This window comes from Venturia canescens, chromosome 1, assembly GCF_019457755.1.
Source record: "Venturia canescens isolate UGA chromosome 1, ASM1945775v1, whole genome shotgun sequence".
Lineage (NCBI taxonomy): Eukaryota > Metazoa > Arthropoda > Insecta > Hymenoptera > Ichneumonidae > Venturia > Venturia canescens.
Window position 1 is genome coordinate 15866371 of NC_057421.1, and position 13351 is coordinate 15879721.

Below are 13351 nucleotides of genomic sequence, written 5' to 3' on the forward strand. Positions count from 1 at the left end.
AAGAAGAAGCAAAATACTAAAATAAGAAAATGTGCGGTTGTACAAGTGCTCATTACCAATTTCGTTCGATCTTTAACGTATTATATCTTTATTAACTAGTAAAACAATCGTCTCGAATTCTTTCCAAACCTTCATTATATACTTTTTCATAAACTTCGCAAGAAGCGTTCATTCGTTATATGGAAAGAAAAACGATTTTTTACGCGTAGTCTCTATAACCCTGTGTATTTTTCTTCACATTTAATCACGTTTATCTCGATAACCAATAATAAGAACCCTTTAAAATTTGACATGCGTGTCAGTCGACTACCCATTTAAACTCTGTGTAAATTTCAATATTTTCTTAAGAAAATCGTTTCGTGCATAAACTATAGGGATGAAAATTACCATATTTTTCTGACACGATATAATAACAATGAGAAAACACGAGAATCGCGCTAACGGGGGGAAAAAATTGAGGAAAACAAAATCTCTCAATAAATCCGGTGAACAAAATGTTACCGAATCGTCAAAAAAGTCTACTTTTCTCAACAATATACTAAGAGTTACTGTCAATAAAATATGCGGCTGAGCTTTCAAAATTTTTCTTCCTATGCTAATATTAGTGAATAATATTTCATTCGCGATATTCAACAAAATAATGAGATTTTTCAACGAACTTTCCAGAGTGCGATGATGGATGATTAGTTCGACCGAACGATATATGTAGGCCATAGACTTTACTAACACCCATTCGATGGGTGCACAAGTGTAGGCATATTCTCAGCTGTATATCGCGTTTTACTTAAGCCAAAGGGTTCACTCGAGTGATCAAAAGCCTCGAAGCGTTATAAAATAGCTTCAACGAACATTTTCTCATCTGCTGTCGTCAATCTTCTCTCCGTATCTCTCGCGTTTCCCTTTTTGTTATTACTTTTATCCTATTTTTCACCGTTCTCTTGTTTGTTCATATCATTATTATGGCGAATTGATTATTCCATGACTATACTTACTCGTCGTCGAAAAGCTACTCAGTTTCTTCGAGCTTCACTTGTTGGATAGAGTCAATCCGACTTTCCTTGAAACCGATTTCACACTTGTGATGCTACTCGAATCGATAAATATCTTTTTATTACTCGTATTCTCATAAACTAGCGAGTTCAATGATTCGTAACTAATTTTGAGGAACATTCTTAATACCGTACGTGCGTAATATCACGAATTCAAATTCATTATGATTCGTAATGCGGCATGAGGATTATCATTTGTAGAGTATTAAATTCATCTTTCATTTACATTGAAAGTCGTAAAGTACAACAATATTACAATGTTTTTTTTTTTTATTTAAATTTTGGATGTCTGTGAACAGAATGGGTTATAATAAAGAGGGAAGTTTGGTCTGCTGCCCTGACGAGCTTTGTAATCAGCTTTAACATAATCTTGCTCGCTGGCCGAGTTGCTGGCAGCAATTCTGGCTCTTGAAAATCGAATATTGCAAAATTTTGTTACAACTTGGCGCAGAGACAAACCACTCTCGGTTGCCCACGCGGTTAGATTGTTCAATTTAATAACATACTCGCCCACTCAATCAAAAACTAACAGATTCGTTGAACAAATTAATTTATAAAGTATAAGAAAATTATGTGTATGTAACGAATCTTTTTCATTCATACTTTTTTCATTCATTCAAGTATTATATGGTTTTCCATATTTTCGATCTATTTCGACATATTTTTATTTCAGTATTTTGCACGTAATCTGCACGAATTTATATCTTCTGTTTTTTTATTCTCTCACAATGACAGGGAAGAAAATTCTTCGAAAGAACATGGTAAGAAAATTCTTACTGCTTCGTTTCGCAAGGTGAAAAATGCAAGTAATTTCGGAAAAGCAATTATCAAAAAAGTTGTGATTAGCAGCGAATTACAATTCGAGACAATTGTAGAGAGCAAAAAATGACTCACACGATCCTCATGGATCACAAATTTCTCAGATCAAAGAAGAAGTTTTTCAAGCCGTCAACAAAGAAAACGACCGCAGATTTCAATCCCTAATTCACCTCGTGATAAAGTTGAAAAATTGAAATATTTGTTAAAAATAAATCATTCCCAAGCGGGGCTCCAAAACTCTAACCCGCCTAAAATATCTGCAGCCCGATATTGAAAAAATTTATGTTCATAGTCACCAGTTAATTCAGGAATGTAAGAAAAATTAAGTGCACCTGGCGTGGATGATTAATTATCAAAGAGCTTTTACCTGAAGATGAGCAGGACGAGAGAAGCTCCGGATGGACCGCTGGCTCCGTGTTTTTTTCCCCGGCACGAAAAATGACTTTGTTTCGTCGCTGCTTGTCGATAGCTCCAATGATTTATGGGGGGACAAATGAAAGTTTGGACTGAAGTTTCAAAGCGACAATGGGGCCTGAGAGAAAAATCGAATCGCGTAAGCGACGAGCGTTCTTTTTTTTCAAAAAATTGTTTCTTTATCCATATAAATACATTCGAATATTTATATTCATGTACATGTATTTATATATGCATGCGGACTTGATCAAGCGTTAAGGGAAGCGGAATCCGCGCAACAGTCAGAAGCAGACTGACGCTCCCGCGTGCTTTCGACCTGTACATAGACCGGCACCCCGACTACGTCACGAAAGCACCTGACCAATAAGCGTCAGAGTTCGCGCATGGAGGGTGGGAGCGAGCTATTTGAGATTTTCTCTTCTAACCCCTAGAAAAATCAGTCTTTTACATGTTTTTCACATTTTTCGCGCACGACCTCTCGAGAACTGGTCTCTCTTAACCCCCAAAGAAACGGACACCTGGATGACCGCGAAATTTTTCTTTGCTCGTTCTCTCTCTCTGACTCTCTTTCCGTCACGCGCGCCCGATACTCCTTTCCCCCTCTTTCCTCTCTTCGCTGTCTTTTCATTCACTTTTATCTCTTTTGTTTCCACGCGGTTTTTCCTCTTTTTCATTAGCGTCCCCGGTCCATCCCCGGCGGTGATAGTTGTCAAATGAAAATAAAAATCGACGCTCGAGCACTGATCCGATTACTTTTGCATCTCCCGTTTTATAAAAAACGCGAGTGAGATACCCGCCGCTCGACATTCTCGGCTCATACTCATTTTTATTTCTCTACAAAATCGATCATCGAATCTCATTGCAGCCAATAAAGTGTCATAAAAACACTTGTACTAATGTTGTTCAATCCACTGTCCGGCTGAGTGGTTGTGAGCAACAATCAATAAATCAAGTTGAAGAACCTGGCGCTGCATTATTTTTTTATCCATTAATCATGTTTGAGGTGTTATTGCAGCAAAGAGGATTCGAACGATCGATATGGAGGGAGGTCTGTCAAGTACATCTGAGTTTATAAGGGATGACTTTATGCAGAAATTCCTGAATGAATCGGTGTAGACGTTGCTTCGGAAAATTCATGAGCTTTGTGGTCTAATCGTAGCGAGGCTTGATCGTCAATTTTGTCTATTATTCAATCCGATTTCAAAGTTGCGCTGATTCCGGAATCTTTTAATCTCCGTATTTATAATATTTGACACGCTGGTTTTTCTTTTAAGAAAGTTGAGGCATTAGAATGAAAATGATGTCACCGCTTTTAAACCGATTGCATCTTATAAAGTGAAGTGTAAAAAAAAATCAGTTAATTTTTCAGACAGTTTAGGAGCGTTGTTGCTGAGAAAAATCAATAACAATTTGGGCCAAATAACATGTAATCTTATGGAAGTCAAGACACATTCAGTGATATCTCCGTTAAAAATGATGCTAAAAATATGAAATTTTTTGGGCAACATGAGCAAGGCTTGCCGAATAATGTCAATTTTTTCAGATTTATTAGGAGATTTGCTGAGATTATATTAATAATAATCTGTTTTCCGTGCAGTTTTTTGAGGCTGGATCGTCACTGTTCGTGTTTTCAACTGAGCTTTCACCAGTTTTTCGTCTTTTTTTTCCCAACTTTTCTTTAAAGTGTATGCAACATTGCCAAACTGTAAACTGGCCTAACTTTTGAAAGGTACAGGTCATCACTTTTGGGTAAAAAAAATGACTGTACAGCCTCAACTTCCTTAATACTTGGCGTCGAGCCGCTATCGCGTCTCTCGAGTCGAACGTTCTTGCGACTGCGATCTCGACACACGAAACTTGGCATTTTGCGGATTCTGCAATCCTTTTCAGAGTCTCTACTTCGAGAATTTTTTTTTTATGATTATTTTTCAAGACACCCTTATCGAGGTGATTCGCTCAACGTCTGAATCGTGCATCATCTCTATAGCCTCGAACCCACCAATCCTATTATTTCTCAACGGACAATCACGTTCGCCGTCCGAATCCGCAAACTCGTCCGGAACCGAGACTCCTCTCGGCACCTTTGATTTTCGCCAGATACTCTATGTGGACTCGGGAACCATCGCACAGTGAAATAAAAATGAAGACATGGAGAAAGAGCAAGGAGAATTGACCCAAAAAATTTGTTTCACGATGACCAGGCATTTTTACTGATTTTATTTGTACTACCCACATAAGCTTGTTCCTCGGAACTGCGTGCGTGGCTGGGAAACACTACAGACAATTACGTAACGCTCTCACGGAGTCTTGGAGGAAAATCGTGGGAATTTCGATATCTTTTTCTAGCAGAGATTCAACCTTGCTCTCCATTCTCAAATCGATTTTCTTTCAAAATAGCCTCACTGAAGCTTTTAGGGGGAATCCTGCTTCAAAGTCAAAAAAATCGAGTGTTTTCGGGAATGTTTTTGGATAGAAAGAAATAACTCACCATGGCAAGCTTTTCAGTATAGTTTCAAGGGTATTTCAAGAGTACAAAAACATTGTTTTAATGTGAGGAATACTAATTTGTACATGGTTTATGCGCAAAGTCTGATTGACGAATTTTCTCAGCTGCGTACAATGTGGAGATCGTAATTATTGTCTGCAACGAAAATTCCAAATTTTTTTTTCATTTTCATGTATTTTCCTACCATATGAACATATAAAAACCCGAAAAAATTGCAAAATTCTATGTTTTTAGCGAGTTTGAAAAAAACGCTTCTAAAAAAGAAGAATATAACTTCTACGTGCTGCAAATATAGAATTACGCAATTTTTCGGGTTTTTATAAGTTCATATGGAAGGAAAATATATGAAAATGGACAAAAAATTTCGAATTTAAATAGAATCTAAACTACTGACAATTCAGCAATATATTTTGAATAATCCTCGACCGATTTTAAATCTGTCTATACCCAAATGAAATAAAAGATGTTCGTTTAACTTTGAATCGTGCTCAAACTTTTTTATCAACGTCTACGAGGAAAGAAAACCCAGCGACCCTACACATTTTTCTCACCCTCCGTAAACTATCCGTGTCTGTCTTGAATAGGACGAGGAGGCGGAATCAACGAGACAGTTTCACGATACTTTTTTTTCTTCAGTATTTCAACTTTTAACCATTCTGCTCCTGAAAATATCCAGTTCGGAGTATCTGCTGACCTTTCCTTCTTTTTCTCATCATAAACTATTCGACTGCCCGTGTAAATCAGAAAAATTCATTTATTTAATGCAGCTCCACTTTATTATGAGTTATATCTCTAACTATGTTATTTGACTTCGATTTATTTTACGTATGTCTCGAGGTGTTTGCTGTGCTCCATGACATTCTTACGTGCATATGTCTCTACAGAACACCAGGAAAAAGTAAAGGGACTATGTAATGAAAAAATGTAAAGTACTTCGAATGTCATTGTATTGCATTCGAGTGTCGATCGATTGATTCGAACGTTTATAAAATCATGATTTCGATTATCCGGACCTTCAAATCTATCATATCCAAATGAGATTGAAGATTTTGTTTAAGGAGGGTGGCTACCGACGATACAATGTTGCCATGCTAAACCATGTTAAATACATTAAAAATTTCAAAATGATAAGAATTTAATAAAATTTGGTGAACATATTCTTCAGGGCCAAATTTGGCAATACAAATTTTTTAAGATTTTTCTTCTGTACAGTTAACGAGTAATTGATCACTAAAGTTCAAGTGTATAAGCATAGCGTTTCCATATATATAGGTATACATTTCGGGCATAAGAAATCTGCTTTAATGCGTAATTACTCGATAATTAAGCAGAAGAAAATTTTGAAAAAAATGGTGTCTTCGCACTTGACGTTGAAGAACATTATCACCAAATTTGATCAATTTCTTATCATTTTGACGAGTGTAGCCACCCTCCTTAAGAACAGATTTTCATAGGACTTTTGACAGGTTGATTTTGCCTGTGAGACTCCTCCAATTTTGTGTATTTCTATGTATGCCTGGGCCTTCGACGAAAATAAAGAGCTCATTTGACAATTATTTGCAAGAACTAATGAACATTCGCGTTCCACATGTTCGGTATTGAAATTCTTAAAACGTGAATGGCATAGAAACTGGAATGAAGCACGAGCTCAATGTATTCGTTTTCATCCGCAGATATATACGTACGCTTCCATGCATTATTCTCAGTACATCTTGAAAGAGTTTGCAAAGAAAGAAAACTACGTTAGTTTCACGGTCGATCTGCCACGCAGTCTCGGCCCGTTGACGCACACTTTTCCAACAAAGAAAATCATCCCCCAGTGGCACAGTCGTCTCCGACGACGTTGAAAATTTACCACGAGTTTTTTTCTCCATTTCCTTTATCTCATGATTTCTGAAAAAGCACCGCTGTCTCAAAAACATGCTTTTTTTTACCGACGCTTTTGAAAGAGTCAAAAGTAAACGGGGTGTTTGATGGACATTGTCAAAACCATTGCACTTTGAAAACTCACGAGTCTGTGGCTGTGAAAAGTTCCTGAATCTTTGTGTAGCAAAATTATGAATAATTCAGTTCTTGGATTTCGTTATAACGAAAATGGAAAATGAATTGTGAAGTTTTGTGCGTATTTCATTCCTCGAGCGCATCTCTAGATCATGCAATAATTTAATGGTTTATTTGAAGAAAATGAGTCGAAAATCCAACCAGAAAATTCGAGAAATCATAAAATATCAATCGACCTGAAAAATGTTGGATAAACAAACATGCCATTGCGAGTCAATGTACAGTAACTATAAAAAACGCTTTTGATATACTGCAGCAACCTTAAAGAAGTTGAGGCATTAGAATGAAAATGATGTCACCACTTTTAAACTGATAGCATCTTATAAAGTGAAGTGTAAAAAAAAATCAGTTGAATTTTCAGACAGTTTAGGAGCGTCGTTGCTGAGAAAAATCAATAACAATTTGGGCCAAAAAACATGTAACCTTATGGAAGTCAAGACACATTCAGTGATATCTCCGTTAAAAATGATGCTAAAAATATGAAATTTTTTGGGCAATATAAGCAAGGCTTGCTGAAAAATGTCAATTTTTTCAAATTTATTAGGAGATTTGCTGAGATTATATTAATAATAATGTGTTTTCCGTGCAGTTTTTTGAGGCTAGGATCGTCACCGTTCGTGTTTTCGACTGAGCTTTTACCAGTTTTTCGTTTTTTTTCCTAACTCTTCTCCAAAGTGTATGGAACATTGCCAAATTGTAAAGTGGCCTAACTTTTGAAAGGTACAGGTCATAACTTTTGGGTAAAAAAAAATGACTGTACGGCCTCAACTGCCTTAAAACTCATCAGTGAGTTATCGATTTGGAGCTCGGAATAAAAGTCGAAAAACAAGATTTTTGACAGTTCTTTTGATCGTTGATAGAAAACGAAAAGATTTATATGGTGGCAAGACTTTTCATCATTTCTGCGGGGCCAATTTTTCGGCCAAAAATGCTGTGAGGCCGAAAACAATTCCAGTCCTCTGTTTGAGCGTAAAAAACATCGGACAGAATTATATTTCTCGAAGTTATTTAATCAACAGATGAAGAAGAGATACGATCAGCGTTCTCGAATCAAAAAAAAGTTGACTAACATGTGAGGAACGTTAATTGTGTGAAAGAACTTTCACAGGGCCAACGAAGAGGTCAGCCGTTAATGACAGGAACGATTTTTTCACGAGAAACCAATCCCCATGCTTGGAATACACAAACACGAACACACGAAGAAAATCACTTTTTGAATCGACAAAATTTTTCGTTGGATCGACTCGTCGAGGTATACGAACAGAAATTTACTGATTCAACCACGTTTCCATTGTAGTGAGAAACATTCGTAAGTGCCAGAAAGTTGAGTGATGGAATCAACTAAATTTTTGTCGAATTAACGAACTTTATTTCGTTGTTGATCCAACTAAATTTTGGTAGAATTAACAGCTTTTTTCTCATTGCGCTCTAAGACTGAGAACCCGACTCGCCTAAAAAACCTGTTAACAGAAAACACAAGTGTATCGTTAGTCCGTGAGAACTCCCCAATAAATAGGAGAACTGTACCGATTATTGGATCAATGTGTGGCGAGCCTGAGGCTCTTGGCTCTTCCTGTTCATCTTTGAGATGCGGCCAAAGTATTTCGTGTGCTACAGAAGGGCTGACAATGGCTTCACTACGAACCTCTCAAGGTATTCACTGAAATTGCAGGATATACAGTCAATGGAGCTGTCGAAGGATCGGAAGTGAGCTAACCGAAGATTAGAAATTCGATATTGCTGTCAAGGAGCCAACTAAACGCGAATGAAGCTCTAGCCCGTTGATGCGATAAGTCACCGTGACAAAATGTGCTATAAGAAGCTGCTCAATAATCCGAAAATTCAAACGAATGTGTTGCTTATGTCATAAAAATTATTGTTTTCCATCCTCTCGTATCGTAAACTCAGCAGAAATACTTCGCTGTTCCTTGATACGTCATAGGCCAGCGGAAAGTGGATCGTAACAAAGGAGACAAGAATGGATGACTGAGCGAAAACTCAAATGAGTTTTCTCGAAGCAACAGTGGAGCAACCAACAAGTGGTTGCTCGTGGTCTCTTTCGATCTACATATGCTACTGTGCTATCTGCAAATACAACACAATTTTCGCCTTGAACTCGCTAATAGAGAATTCCTGCAGTTTGATTTACTTTCTAACTTCCATTTTATTCAGATCCATAAATATTCCATTATTTCTCCTTCGACTTGCATAATTCTATGAGTTTTGTTTCTTCATTATTTTTATTCCGATGATTCGTGTTCATATTCCTTTTGAAAATATTATTCACAAATTCGCATTGGTTCAAACCAGCACGTCATTTTATCCGTTCTGTCAAATAAACCGCGCGTAACATAACATTTTTTAATTTATTTGAAATTTGCAGCTCGGGAAAACGTTTGAGAAAGATAAATTTGTATAAATAACTTAATTTTCACACTGATTGTGTTTTTATTCGTTTTCGACGTTCGTTTCTATAAAAGTAAAATATTTCGGCAAATGATTACGTGCACAGTTCTTACCACACGCCAATGCTTTTTTCGTCTACCGTCTCAGCAGTGACCGCCAACCTCACTTTTTATTCCATATATCATCATTAGACAAAAAATAAAAATGAAAATAACTTCCATGTTTTAAATAAACTTGTTTTTACCCTTCTCTGCTTTTCAAATGCGCAATCTTTCTGCGTCAATCGAAATAATTCATGACGCTGAAGTTTCCAACGTTGGAGTCCAACGAAATGATCTAAAAAAGCTCTCAAATAATTCCAGTAAATCTCCAACTTTCTTCCCTGCCGAATTTCCAATTCGTCATTTTTTAAGCCACTTCAATAATTCGTGAAATAATAAAATAATTAATTATAAATCTTTTTTTCGTTCATTTCGTTGAACTCCAACGTTGCAAACATCAACGTCGTAATAATTCGAATTTCCCGACCAAAATTTGATACGATTTTCACATGGAAGACGTAGCTTTGAATGGAGCAGAAACACCGGACGTTTGCATTCAATAAATTTTACATTAATATTCCTCAATTCACGGTAATCGATTGTGTAACACTGCCTCGGTACGGTTGCTCCGAAAAAATCAACGAAAATTTGTGAATTAATCGCTTGAACTAACGGTGCGTATCGTAACAATGTTGCTCATTATTTTTCGCATAATCTCATTCAGTTGTTGAAACTAATGGAGCGTACGGGAGGAAATTCTGGCAATAAACCTATTCAGAATTGTGTTAATCTGCGGAATCTTCGAGACAAAATATCACCGCTCAGAACGATGGGTTTTCCAAGTACTTGTTAAGGAGGTTCAGCGCAGTATTATAAATAAATACCGAAAAGAAATTCAGTATCGAGATTGTTACGTAAATGTACAAATGGAAAGTTACCAAATATATTTAATAACCGATGGATCTCAAAATAATAAAATAAAAAAATATTCATTTTTATATTTTTATTTTTTTTTTTTGACACTGAGAAGAAAGGAACGTTCGACTATTCGATCACGGGTCCCCACAATCATAGGCGTCCCACTTACATTGATTGCTAAGTCTATTCGATAATTCGAGTGGGAGTTATTAGTAGATTCTCTCAGCGTGTAGTCAGACAGCTCGAGGCTGCGGAACGTTCCAGCTCAGCGAAGGCTGTTGAATGAAACTACTTACATTGTTCGATAATTACTCGAGATCAAAGAACCCATGAGATCGTAGTGTCACAATGAACCTTATCAACCGACGATACGAAAAATTCGAGCTGCTTTTAGGAAACTATGAACTGACTTTTTCCAAAAAAATTATTCTTAGAAATAAAATTTCGATAAAATTCGATAAAAAATGTTGTTTTCACACGATCAAAATCTAACGTGCAATAAATTAGAAAGTTTTACGTCGAAACCACGCTGAATTCGATTTTCTATTTAATTAATTAACAGAATCTTGTACTCGGACTGAGAAAAAAAGCTCATTCAACAAATACAAATAAAAAAAGATATTCGAAAGTTCGTCGAAGAATTTTTGGTCGAGTAAAAACCGAGGTAAAAACTCCGTTGAACCAACAAAAATGTTGTTCGATCAACGAAATTTCATTTTGTCTCAAAAATTATCTTATTCCGAAAAAAACTTTGTCGAATTGTTAAATTCTTTTTCACAGTGTATACCAAAGAACCAGAAAATTCAGCCTAGAAAATTCGTTATGCTGAGTTTATGGGGCTTGAGACGAATCGCTTCGTTTCCGTGAATAATGCAATCCTCACACGTGTATGGAAATTGCACACTTACGCAAACCTGTTAGATGCTTAGATCATTACGTGGAATCGTATCGTTACGCCATTCGATCGCTATTGTTTAAATAACATTAAGCCGTACGAGGGTTTGTGTATTATCGACAGCCAAGGCTTACAGGGAAGGTTAGATTATTATTAATTGTGGTTGAGAGCTCGATCACCACGATTGTATTTAATATTGATTATTATTGGAAACGTGACACTATTGAAATACGATTAAGGCGATTTTTCATTCTAATTTTCAACAATGGGAATGCTTCCCCTTAATAGTTAGTTATACGAAATCGCGTCGCATGAATCTTTCACCAGTTTCGTTGAGAATATGAACTCGAAATGCTCTCCAAATACCGCATTTACATATTTTCTCTTTTGTATAAGACACAACAATGAAAGTCTTTGTGTTACAGAGAGAATGAGAAAAGTAAGACGATATAACAATTCACGAACTTGCCATAGGTTTACCCTTTGTGGATGAGCTCAAGAACATCTTTTCAGGAATTTCGTAACATAAAAAATCTTTAAAGCAACGAACATCCATTCTTATCCGGAGCAATTTCGTTGAAGAATTTGAGGCTTTTGATTCAGAGTGTTCCCACATAAATACTCGCCGGCGACGGATATTATTTTCAAATTATGCGGAGACCACATTTTCTTTTTAATTTGTGAGTTGTATTTCTGCACGAATTGAGGGCTCAAGGGGGGTGCTCGAAATATCATTTTTCACGAAAAAAACATTCACTGTATTCGGATTGTTCGCACAGTTATATAAAAAAAAAGTATTCGCGGCTTTATCATTAGAAACGTTACAAATATTTTTTATTATTTTTCTTGAAATCAGCAAAATTTTGCTCGACAATGACAAACGACAACGCTGGGTTACGAAAATATTTATAATTTTGAACAAATTTTCTCGTCCGTCAATCATTTATCGTACCAAACTTCGAAAAAAATGTTCAATGGTAGCCCAAATAATATCGTGAAATAATAAATAAACTATGGAAGGACTTGGAAAGAATCCGAATTATTTAATAATTATATATTTGAAAGACGTTCAATTTTTTAAAGTTCCAACCTTTTTGTTAAAATCGGGCCACCGGCGAAAGATCGTAAAAAGTCTGGCTGATATCGACAGCTGTATTTGCACAGAGTTAAAAATATTATGGAATGATGGTGTCAGTATTTGTAGCGAGCTCCCAAATCGCGACTTCCCGAGCGCACCTTTTATGAAAAACTCGAAACAACGATTCCCCACTCAGCGAAGGATGCGCCTGGTAGTACGTGGCTGAACGTTCACCGATCCATGTTCTGGCTTCGAAATTCGTCGAGGCTACGCAACGACTACAGATCCATTGCAGCAACGAAGAAAATAATTAATTGAAAAAAACATCAACGACTATTCCAAGTAGATGCACGTATCTGTGATAAAAATGCTAGCCCGGCAATAAACTTGTATCAATTAGTTCAAACGCATAGCATAATACGAAAGAAACGTTTCGAAATAAGAGTGGAGAAAACTGAAACGAATAACACTGTGAAGCCGCTATAAAAAACGCGACGCCACAAAAGAGGAAAAGCGCTTTCGTCAAGCATATAAATGAGTAAATTATTTAAGAAAGGTATAAATATACAACTCGTATTAAAGTCTTAATGATACACGCAATATACGCAATATACAACGGCTCGCGTGGAGTTTGAGATTCAAAGGAGTACGTATGAAATGTAGTCTCAATAAACTTTGCACATATGTTAGTATGCAAATCCGGCTGGATCCAAACCCGGCGCTTTCACGAAACTGTTGTTAATAAAACTAAACAATCAAGTAATCTTTACGGCTTATTAGAAATTGAAAAATAACTACAAATTCGGCAACAAATATGCATGTTGACTCGTGTTAGAAATACCGTTTCGTAGAAACCACCTGAAATGGTGATTAAATTTAAAAATTAACTGATGGCTTTTTTCCATTCGAGCCTGAAACTCAGTTTACTTAAGAAAAATATCAGAGGGCTTGTGCTGACCGAGCTCGGTCAATTTATAGTAATCTGAAATGTGTATTTCTTACCTGATTAATCCCAATTTCTGTTGATTATTTATCATCATATCTTTATTTCGTCCAATAAAACAATTCAAACTACAAATTCACTGACGTTCAAATAGAATTTTTCGCTGCTCTTATTCCAAGCTCCATTTCATCAATTTTGTTGAAGAATCATCCAGGCTGCGT

The 13351-nt window shown here is 36.4% G+C and overlaps 1 protein-coding gene across 3 annotated transcripts in view; it reads right to left on the bottom strand.

Moving 5' to 3' along the window:
- Positions 1 to 2580, bottom strand: part of Tk (Tachykinin) — a 49121-nt gene extending 46541 nt beyond the window's left edge. For 2 of the 3 annotated variants that reach the window (XM_043423776.1, XM_043423765.1), the window contains exon 1: positions 2236 to 2577. The gene's annotated coding sequence lies outside the window, so the exon portion shown is untranslated. Of the gene's footprint in view, positions 1 to 2235 lie in introns of all 3 variants that reach the window. The other variant, XM_043423785.1, reaches the window with a different exon arrangement.
- Between the last annotated feature and the right edge of the window lie 10771 nt (positions 2581 to 13351).